The following is an 11,533-nucleotide window of genomic DNA, read 5'->3' as shown; positions in this document are numbered from 1 at the left end:
TCAAAATGGATCAATCAAAGAAAGGGTTCTTGCCTATGTTACAAGGTGGGAAGTTGAGTCAGACTCAGTGCCCGACCACTTCAGAAGATAGAGAGAAAATGAAAGTCATTCCCTATGCCTCAGCCATAGGTTCTATCATGTATGCAATGTTGTGTACCAGACCTGATGTGTGCCTTGATATTAGTTTAGCAGGAAGGTACCAAAGTAATCCAGGAGTGGATCACTGGACAGCGGTCAAGAACATCCTGAAATACCTGAAAAGGACTAAGGATATGTTTCTAGTTTATGGAGGTGACAAAGAGCTCATCGCAAATGGTTACGTCGATGCAAGCTTTGACACTGATCCCGATGACTCTAAGTCACAAACCGGATACGTATTTACATTGAATGGTGGAGCTATCAGTTGGTGCAGTTCCAAGCAGAGCGTCGTGGCAGGATCTACGTGTCAAGCGGAGTACATAGCTACTTCGGAAGCAGAAAATGAAGGAGTATGGATGAAGGAGTTCATATCTGATCTAGGTGTAATACCTAGTGCATCAGGTCGAATGAAAATCTTTTGTGACAATACTGGTGCAATTGCCTTGGCAAAGGAAACCAGATTTCACAAGAGAACCAAGCACATCAAGAGACGCTTCAATTCCATCCGCGGTCAAGTCAAGGAGGGAGACATAGAGATTTGCAAGATACATACGAATATGAATGTTGCAGACCCATTGACTAAGCCTCACTCACGAGCAAAACATGATCAACACCAAGACTCCATGGGTGTTAGAATCATTACTATGTAATCTAGATTATTGACTCTAGTGCAAGTGGGAGACTGAAGGAAATATGCCCTAGAGGCAATAATAAAGTTGTTATTTATATTTCCTTATATCATGATAAATGTTTATTATTCATGCTAGAATTGTATTAACCGGAAACTTAGTACATGTGTGAATACATAGACAAATAGAGTGTCCCTAGTATGCATCTACTTGACTAGCTCGTTAATTAAAGATGGTTAAGTTTCCTGACCATAGACATGTGTTGTCATTTGATGAACGGGGTCACATCATTAGAGAATGATGTGATGGACAAGACCCATCCGTTAGCCTAGCATTAATGATTGTTTAGTTTTATTGCTATTGCTTTCATCATGACTTATACATGTTCCTCGGACAATGAGATTATGCAACTCCCGAATACCGGAGGAACACCTTGTGTGCTATCAAACGTCACAACGTAAATGGGTGATTATAAATATGCTCTACAGGTGTCTCCGATGGTGTTTGTTGAGTTGGCATAGATCGAGATTAGGATTTGTCACTCCGTGTATCGGAGAGGTATCTCTGGGCCCTCTCGGTAATGCACATCCCTATGAGCCTTGCAAACAATGTGACTAATGAGTTAGTCACGGGATGATGCATTACGGAACGTCTAAAGAGACTTGCCGGTAACGAGATTGAACTAGGTATGATGACACCGACGATCGAATCTCGGGCAAGTAACATACCGATGACAAAGGGAACAACGTATGTTGTTATGCAGTTTAACCGATAAAGATCATCGTAGAATATATAGGAGCCAATATGAGCATCTAGGTTCCGCTATTGGTTATTGACTGGAGATGTGTCTCGGTCATGTCTACATAGTTCTCGAACCCGTAGGGTCCGCACGCTTAACGTTCGATGACGATTTGTATTATGAGTTAAGTGATTTGATGAACCGAAGTTTGTTCGGAGTCTCGGATGAGACCACAGACATGACGAGGAGTCTCGAAATGGTCGAGACGTAAAGATTGATATATTGGAAGGTTATGTTTGGATACCGGAATAGTTTCGGAAAGGTTCGGACATTTTCCGGAGTACCGGGGGGTTACCGGAACTCAGCCCGGGCGTTCGGTCTTTTCGGTTTGTTCAGTCCGGTCTTTTCGGTCTTCTAAGAATTTGGTGTTTCATAATTGAAGACCAAAATAATTTCGGTCTTTTCGGTTCTTAACTATTCAGTCTTCGGTCTTTACAATTCGGTCTTCGGTCCCGACCAAACAGACAAAATTAATTGCTACAACTCATATTCATGATACTTCCAGTACAATTCTATGTTTATATTTGACAGGAAATAACAAGATTCATATATGACAAGAAGTAAAAAGATTCATGAATCATAGTCCAGCAGCAAGAATCATGTATGCATATCATTTATATTTGATAGAAAGTAAGAAGATAAAAAGCAACAACATTTACATTTGACAAGAAGTGAGAAGATAACAAGCAACACCATTTATATTTGACACAAAGTAAGAAGATCACAAGTAGCAAACAGCAGACCAGCATCACTTAGTACTTGATAACATAGTACTTGACATCAAACAAATCAATTTCAGCACCACCATGGACCTTGTGCTTTCCCTAATTCTTCAATCATCTCTGCAACAAGTCAAGTATTCAATAAAATTTCATAATCTTAGTGTTGGTAACATCTTCTGCTAGTTCATAGAAAAGTTGGCTTATTTCTAGCATGCGAGGAGAGTGTTGGAGTGGAGTGTGTTTGGTTGATGACAAATGGACAGTGCTAGAGTGGAGTGTGTTTGGTTGATGACAAATGCAATCAGTACCTAGTACAGTTTTCAAGATTACTACAAGATGAGGAACAAACAATCAAACAAATTACTATGTGTGCATCATGATGTTCAGATTCAGATTCGGCTATATATATCTACAAAAGAGCAAAGAGATATTCAGTATTAGAGCAGATAGAAATAATACAATTTGACAATGATAAAAACCAAAAAGAACTAGCCACATAAACATAATAGGACATGCATTTAGATGGCTATTATGCTGGGTGTGCTCACATCATTAGTTTCACAACAGGAAGGATATTTGGGATCTGATGACAGATAACAAATTAGCTGCAGCTAACATGGGAAGGCATGTACCTAATTTGTTTTCATGGGAATCACAGATGATGTACATAGAGACATGAAGTAGATGCTCACCTTCAGCTGCGATGTGGAGAAACGAAAGAGGGCAGTAGGCAGCGAGCCGACGAACAGAGTTGAAGAAGACCGGTGGTGATGAGTGGTGATGGAGTGCAGATGCTGAACCAGTCATCAGGGCGCGGAGCACCGGCGGCGGACGGCCGTGTTGCGGGCAGTGGAGCGATTGACTGCGGGTCGGGGATGGCGGCGCGGGGCGCCGGTCTCCATTGATCGGGCCCTTGGCTCGGGACGCCGATCTTCATCGATTAGGGGCGCGCCGGGTGCCTCGATGCGGCGGTCGTCAGCGGCAGCGGACGGCCGTGTCGCAGACAGTGGAGCGACTGACGGCGCGGGGGGTCGGGGATGGCGGCACGGGGTGCTGGTTTCCACTGGTCGTGGGCGGGGCTCGGGCGCTGATCTTCATCGATCAGGGGCGCGCCGCGTGTCTCGATGCGGCGGTCGTCACCGGCTCGCATCTCATGGGCATGGGGCGTCGGGCCACAGCGGTGGGCGACGGGCGGCGTGCAGCGGCTAGGTTCCTAGTGGGAGAGAAAAAGAATGGAGTGAATTGGCTGCCGGATGCGTTCATGTGAATCATGAGGCGAGGAGGAGGACGTGTACTCGTGTTGTGCGTGACCATTGGGCTGGCCATATGGGCCTCTTGCGTATGGGCTACTCGGTCTATATGGTCTATTCGGTCCTGAAGACAGTAGGACCGATCAGACCATAACTAATTCGGCCTTCTATTTGTGCAGACCGTATTTTCTTCGGTCTTTTCTAGTTTGGTCTTTTCGAGTTCAGTCTCGGTCTTTTCGGTTTCGGTCTTCGGTCTTCAGTTTTTATGCCCGGGGTGAACCGGAACCCCCCAGGGAGTTAATGGGCCTTCATGGGCCCTAGTGGAGAGAGGAGGCGGCGGCCAGGTGGAGGCGCCCCCCCCCCCCAAGCCCAAACCAAATTGGACTAGGGTTGGGGGCGGCCCCCCTTTCCTTCTTCGCCTCCACCTCTTTCCCCTTCCCCCCTTCTCCGGAAAGGAAAGGAGGGGGGCGAATCCTACTTGGATCGGGGGTCCAAGTAGGACTCCCCCTTGGCGCGCCCCCCTTGCACTACAAAAAAATACACTTCCGTGATGATATGTGTTTGTCACAGTAGGTCACGTTTTCTGTCATGCATGTACAACCATGACAATTTTATGACCGAATCGAGATAGTCATACCTGTGCTGTCGTAGAAGTGTTCCATGACATTACCAAAATTATCATCACGGAAGTGTCCACTTCCATGACGATAAATCGCGCGTCACAGAAGTGCTTTCGTCAAGGGCGACCGACACGTGGCATCCACCGTAACGGAACGCCATTAAGCTATCAGGTCTGGTTTTGGATCCGATAACCCGTTAACAGCCCGGACCAATGGTGATTTTCCACGTGTAAAATTCTGATTGGCTGAAGGAAACACGTGTCAGCTCCGCGTTGGCACAGGTGTCACTCATCCAATGGGCGAGATGCGCCTATGATATGTTGACACGTGGACCGGCCCATAAAGTTTAAATGGGCCGGCCCAACTAAAGGCCCGCAAGATTTTGCGGACCATAATGGGCTGGCCCAGCTAAAGGCCCACGAGATTTTGCGGACCATAATGGGCTGGCCCAGCTAAAGGCCCACAAAATTTTGCGGGCCATAATGGGCCAGCCCAGGTAAAGGCCCCCAAGATTTTTGTGGGCCATAATGGGCCGGCCGAGGTGAAGGCCCACAAGATTTTTGTGGACCATAATGGGCCGGCCCAGCTAAAGGCCCACGAGATTTCGCCGACATTAATGAGTCGGCCCAGTTGTAGGCCCACAAGATTTTGAGGACCCTAGTAGGCCGGCCCATTAACTGGCTGCCATGTTTTGGGCCAAATGCCGGGCCATATTTGATCCGGTCCATTAATGGCCTGCCACGTTCCGGGCCTAACAATGGCCCATATGAGATCCGGCCCGTTAAAAGCCTAGCACGTTCTGGGCCAAATTACGGCCCAGATCAGGTCCGGCCCATAATTTGATTACTTACCTCAAAGCCTGTTAGGAGGCTGGCGCAGGCTTCAGTCAGTCCGCTTTTGGTAGACCGAACCTTCTCGACCACCGCACTCATGATAGTGCGGTGCTCTTCGTCAATGGAAGCGCCGCGAAGCACTTCCAGCAAATTGTCCGATGCCTCTGGATGGACAGAGGCCATCGGCACAGACGGCTCGCCCCCCTTGGCAAGGGGTCGCCTGACAGAATCCGGAACCATTGGAGGTTCCGGCGCAGTATTCAGCTGGGGGCTAGACTTGCTGCCCCCGGCATTAGGGCCCATGGGAGTTTTGCCCCTCGTGCGCCCAGCGCCTGGAATGTCGCCTTGGGGCGCCTCTGGAACTGTCTCCCCTTGGTTCAGTGCCCTTTGAGACAACACCTCGACATCGTCCGTAGGGCGGGGGGAGGAGGCGGTCGGGAGTGAATCGATGTTCATCTCCGACGGGCCCAAAGACTCCTCCGAAGAGGATACGTCGATATGGGCTTTGGATGGACTGCATGATCATGTTCGGCATGATAAGAAGCGATAAAATATAACATACCAAGCACTATTATGGTATACGGATACTTACGACTTCGCCAGGGGCTTGTCCCTGGGTAACCACTCCTCGTCACTAAAAGCGGCCGCCGTGGAGCAGTCCGGAAGATGAGTCCTTCCCTTCTTGGACCCTTAGGCCTCCCCTGACGGGGCGGCCTTCCTTTTCTTGTCTCCCCCGACTGGGGGGAGAACTTTCCTTTTCCTCCTCCTCGTTTTCATGGGAGGAGTGTGCCTCGGTGTTATCGGACGATGAGTCCGATACGACCTTGCACCGGAGACCTTTCCTGGTCCCCGTGGCCTTCTTCTTGGCCTTCTTCTCCGGTGCCTCATAGGGCGCCGGAACCAACATCTCCGTTAGGAGGGCCCTTGCTGGATTTTCGAGTAGTGTGGCCGGACAATCAATCTGCTCCGCTGTCACGATCCAGTCCTGTTGAATGGCATGGAGGCTTAGATCCCTCATATGATTATACTGGGGAAAGGAACATCTTATGAGATACAAGGAGCTTACCGGATTGGCATGGCGCTTCGCGCTGAGTCCGCGATCCTCGGTAAGGGGAGGAGGTACCTCGGCGGACTTGAACAGCACCTTCCAGATGTCTTGGTGCGTCGTGTCGAAGAGCTCTCGCAGCGTCTGGTGCTTAGCCGGGTCGAACTCCCACAAATTGAATGCCCATCTTTGACACGGGAGGATCCGGCGGAAGAGCATGACTTGACCACGTTGATAAGCTTGATTTTCTTGCTTATCATGTTTTTGACGCAGTTCTGGAGTCCGGTCAGCTCCACCGATGAACCCCAGGATAGGCCCTTCGCTTTCCAGGAGGTGAGCCACATGGGGATGCCGGATCGAAATTCGGGGGCCGCCACCCAGTTGGCGTCGCACGGCTCGGTGATGTAGAACCACCCCGATTGCCACCCCTTTACGGTCTCCACATAGGAGCCTTCGAGCCAGGTGACGTTGGGCATTTTGCCCACCATGGCGCCTCCGCACTCCGCTTGTTGGCCGACCACCACCTTTGGTTTAACGTTGAAGGTCTTCAGCCACAAGCCGAAGTGGGGCTTGATGCGGAGGAAGGCCTCGCACACGACGATAAACACCGAGATGTTGAGGATGAAATTGGGGGCCAGATCATGGAAGTCCAGCCCGTAGTAGAACATGAGCCCGCGGACAAATGGGTGGAGGGGAAATCCCAGGCCACGGACGAAATGGGTAAGGAATACAACCCTTTCATGGGGTTCGGGGGTGGGGACGATCTGCCCCGCGTCTGGGAGCCGGTGCGCGATATCTGCGGCCAGGTATCCGGCTTCCCGGAGCTTCAGAATGTTCTCCTCCGTAACGGAGGATACCATCCACTTGCCTCCCGCTCCGGACATGTTTGGACTAGTTTCGCGGGGAAAATGCGAACTTGGGCGCTGGAGCTCGAGTGCGCGAGAATGGATGGGCAGGGAAGAAGAAGGCGTGGGTAAAAAGGAGGAGTCCTTGTCCCTTTATAAGGGCAGAAGAAACTATGCGCCTCCCCACCTGCCTGGTAAACTCGCTTCTTCCCCAAGCGCCGTGATTCATGGCGCGGTTGGGTTACCCACACCCGTATTGATGAGAATCCCGTGATAAGGGGACACGATCCCTGCTTCAACAAGATGTGCCAAGAAAACCGCCTCGCAATATGTGCAGTAGCTGGTTGAGAAAAAGGTTCGAATAATGACCGGGCCATGGCGTGATGTCACGTTATGAAAAGTTGTCAGCAGAATAGATTTTTGGAAATAGTATACTCTCTACGGTGGTATGTGGAATTTGTTTTGCAGAGCCGGACACTATCCTTGTGTTCGAAACCTTCTATGGAGTATTCGGAGGAAGAACCTGCCTTGCAATGCCGAAGACAATCTGCGCGCCGGACTTATCGTCATTGAAGCCTGGTTCAGGGGCTACTGAGGGAGTCCTGGGTTAGGGGGTCCTCGGACAGCCGGACTATATACTTTGGCCGGACTGTTGGACTATGAAGATACAAGATTGAAGACTTCGTCCCGTGTCCGGGTGGGACTCTCCTTGGCGTGGAAGGCAAGCTTGGCAATTCGGATCTGTAGATCTCCTACCTTGTAACCGACTCTGTGTAACCCTAGCCCCCTCCGGTGTCTATATAAACCGGCGGGTTTAGTCCGTAGGACAACAACAATCATAATTATAGGCTAGCTTCTAGGGTTTAGCCTCTACGATCTCGTGGTAGATCAACTCTTGTAATACTCATATCATCAAGATCAATCAAGCAGGAAGTAGGGTATTACCTCCATCGAGAGGGCCCGAACCTGGGTAAACATTGTGTCCCCCGCTGTCGGTGTCAAAACCGGCGGATCTCGGGTAGGGGGTCCCGAACTGTGCGTCTAAGGCGGATGGTAACAGGAGGCGGGGGACACAATGTTTACCCAGGTTCGGGCCCTCTCGATGGAGGTAATACCCTACTTCCTGCTTGATTGATCTTGATGATATGAGTATTACAAGAGTTGATCTACCACGAGATCGTAGAGGCTAAACCCTAAAAGCTAGCCTACGATTATGATTGTTGTTCTACGGACTAAACCCTCCGGTTTATATAGACACCAGAGGGGGCTAGGGTTACACAGAGTCGGTTACAAGGGAGGACATATACATATCCGAATTGCCAAGCTTGCCTTCCATGCAAAGGAGAGTCCCACCCGGACACGGGACGAAGTCTTCAATCTTGTATCTTCATAGTCCAACAGTCTGGCCAAAGTACATAGTCCGGCTGTCCGAGGACCCCTTAATGCAGGACTTCCTCAGTAGCCCCTGAACCAGGCATCAATGACGATGAGTCCGGCGCGTAGATTGTCTTCGGCATTGCAAGGCGGGTTCCTCCTCCGAATACTCCATAGAAGATTTTGAACACAAGGATCGTGTTCGGCTCTGCAAAATAAATTCCACATACCACCGTAGAGAGTATAATATTCCACAGATCTAATCTGCTGACAAGTTTCATAGCGTGACATCACGCCACGGCCCGGTCATTATTCGAACCTTTTTCCCAACCAGCTACTGCACATATTGCGAGGCGGTTTTCTTGGCACGTCTTGTTGAAGCAGAGATCGTGTCCCCTTATCATGGGATTCTCATCAATACGGGTGTGGGTAACCCAACCGTGCCATCAATTACGTCACTTGGGGAATAAGCGAGTTTACCAGGCAAGTGGGGAGGCGCAGAATCCATGCTGCCTTATTAAGGGATAAGGACGCCCTTTCGCACCCACGCTTTCTTCTTCCCGATCCATTCCCCTTCGCTCGAGCTCCAGCGCCCAAGCGTTCATCTTCTCCGCCCACAAAGGCCTTCCGAGAATGTCTGGATCTGGAGCAGGAGGCAGGTGGATGGCCTCTACCATCCGGGAGAAGGATATCAAAAAGCTTCGGGAGGCCAGGTACCTGGCCAAGAAAATCAGCCACCTTCTCCCCACGGCGGGACAGATCGTCCCTACTCCGGAACCCCACGAGAGGGTTGTATTCCTCCCTCACTTTGTCCGCGGGCTAGGGTTTCTCCTCCACCCGTTCGTTCGCGGCATCATGTATTATTAGGGGATCGATCTTCACGATCTGTCCCCCAATTCCTTCCTCAACATCTCGACATTCATCGTCGTGTGCGAGGCTTTTCTCCGCATCTCGCCACATTTCGGCTTATGGCTGAAGATTTTTAATGTGAAGCCCAAGGTAGTGGGCGGCGAGCATGCCGAGTGCGGGGGTGCTATGGTGAGCAAGATGCCCAACGTCACATGGCCAACAGGCACCTTTAATGATTCCATCAAGGAGTGGCAACAGCAGTGGTTTTACATCACCGAGCCGCGCGGCATGGAATGGGCCGCTACCCCCGAGTTTCGATCCGGAGCCCCTCCGCAGCTTAAATCCTGGGTCAAGAAGGGCCTGAACTGGTCTTCGTCCGACGAACTGTTGGTGCTCCAGACGCGCGTTAAAGATATGGAAGACAAGAACATCAAAATTGTCAGTGTAGTCCAGGTGATGTTAGTTCGCCGGATCCTGCCTTGCCAACACCGGACTTGCAATCTATGGGAATTCGATCCGGCCAAGCACCAAACCCTGCGAGAGCTCTTTGGCTCCTCGCACAGAGACATCTGGAAGGTGCTTTTCAGGTCCGGCAAATCATGGCCGGACTCAGCCGAGGACCGCGGGTACCAACTGTCCCGCCCTGCAAGCTCGGTAAGTCATCATGCATTTTATCCGCATAACCCAAAGGAAATACTTAATGTGCTTTCCACAACTCTCCTAGGGCTAGACGAAGAAGGCGGAGCGGATCCACTATCCAGCCCCGCTGCCCGAAGAACCGGCCGTCCCACTTCTAAGGAAGATGCTGGTCCCGGCGCGTTACAAGGTGCCGAAGAAGACGGCCGAGAAGGAGGCCAAAAAGACCCGGGGCGGCCTTCGTCACCGCGGCACTTCGGACACAATATCCGAAGGCTCCAATGCCCGTTCCGCCTCCAAAGAGGACGAGGAGGAGGAGGAAGATGAACCCCCCGCGGGGGGAAGAAAGAAGAGGACGGCCTCCGCAGACTTGGAGGCTGAGTCGCCTAAAAGGGGAAAAGCTCCTCTTCCGGAAGAGTCCACTGCCGCCGCCGACAGCGGCCCGGCGTGGGATCCCAGGGCCCAGCCCCTGGTGAACACGTGAGTATATGAAGTCCGAATACGTTTATGCGTCCAGACTCATCATGGCATAATATTTTAACATGAGCCATATTTTTTATAGTCCGGCGAGGTCCCGTACCAAACAATCCTCATCAGAGGATTCGCTGAGCTCGGATGCTATGGAGAGCGGGACGCCCCCGAAGGCCCCTTCCCCCAAATAGGTGAATAACACCGAGGCTTCGTCCCAGAAGGACCCCGGCCAAGGAGGGGAGGAAAAGATCGTGAAGGCGGCACCCAGAGGTCAGGGGCCGGACACATGGGGGAGAAGATTCCCATGGGAGTTGACGGCGGGGACCATCTGGAATTTGGCTCCCAGCCAGATGCAATTCCGGAGACCAATACAGCTCCAGGATCAAGCAGGCGGCCTCCTTTGGCTGGAGGGGGCGTACCTGTTCCACCGGCAACCTCTGTCCAACCAGAGGTGTCGGATGCTTTGTTGGCGGCGCTGAAGAGCGCCTCCATCTTCGATGAACACCGTGCCCTTATGGGTGTGGTGATTGAGAAGATTCAGTCTGCTGAGAGTGGACTGAATGAAGCCTGTATCAGCCTTATAAAAGGTTTTGAGGTATGTTATATGAGGTTTCGAAGACTGTCATGGTATGGATAGTAGCCCCTGATACACTGTTCGGTGAAAGAAAGAACCGGACAGAGGATCAAATTTATGTTCGCAGGAAGACTCACTTGATGACATCTATCTCTCCTTTTTATAAGCAGGCGTCTGTAGCGGCTGCTGCCTCTCATACTGCGGAGGTCTCCGGACTGAATCAATGTCTGGAGCGGGCCAAAGAAGAACTTGGCCAGTTGAAAATGCAGTTGGGAGATAAACAAGGTATGCGCAAGGATGGTTCGCATTTATTGCGGACGAATTTTCAGTATGATAAAATATGTTTCATGATTTGCGCTAGGGATGATGACCGAAGTCGAGGCTTTAAGAAGGCTGTGGCCGAAGCCGAGAAAAAGGCAGCCGCAGAGCAGGCTCTTCGTGAGAAGCACGAGGCCAGGGTTATTGAAGCTGAGCAGGAGCTTCAAGAGGTCGTGAAGAAATGCGAGACCTTGGAGCGGAGTTTAACGGAGAAAGAATCCGAACTCACCAAGGCTCATCAGGCCACGAGCGATGCCCGGGGGGAAACCCGAAGCGCCCTGCAGGAGATCCAAGAGGCGAGGAAGATCGCGGCGGGTAAGGCTTTTTTCCATGTAAAGCAAGTATTTGAGGAGAAAATTATGTTTCTAATTTTGAATTCGGATTTCTCCAGGGGTATTTGCGGAGCTGCCCCGCAGCACATCGGATGCCG

General features: G+C 51.0%; 1 long non-coding RNA gene across 1 annotated transcript; it reads right to left on the bottom strand.

Annotated features, from left to right (window-relative positions):
• Positions 1 to 2,153: 2,153 nt before the first annotated feature.
• Positions 2,154 to 3,535, bottom strand: LOC109774491 (uncharacterized). Its single transcript, XR_002235583.3, has 2 exons — positions 2,981 to 3,535; positions 2,154 to 2,408 (listed from the first exon to the last, which is right to left on the bottom strand). It is a non-coding gene; the product is annotated as an uncharacterized lncRNA (long non-coding RNA).
• Positions 3,536 to 11,533: the final 7,998 nt, after the last annotated feature.

Source organism: Aegilops tauschii, chromosome 6 (assembly GCF_002575655.3).
Source record: "Aegilops tauschii subsp. strangulata cultivar AL8/78 chromosome 6, Aet v6.0, whole genome shotgun sequence".
In the NCBI taxonomy this organism is placed as follows: domain Eukaryota; kingdom Viridiplantae; phylum Streptophyta; class Magnoliopsida; order Poales; family Poaceae; genus Aegilops; species Aegilops tauschii.
Note: the sequence above shows the minus strand (reverse complement) of the source record. Positions and strands in the feature narration are given on the sequence as shown.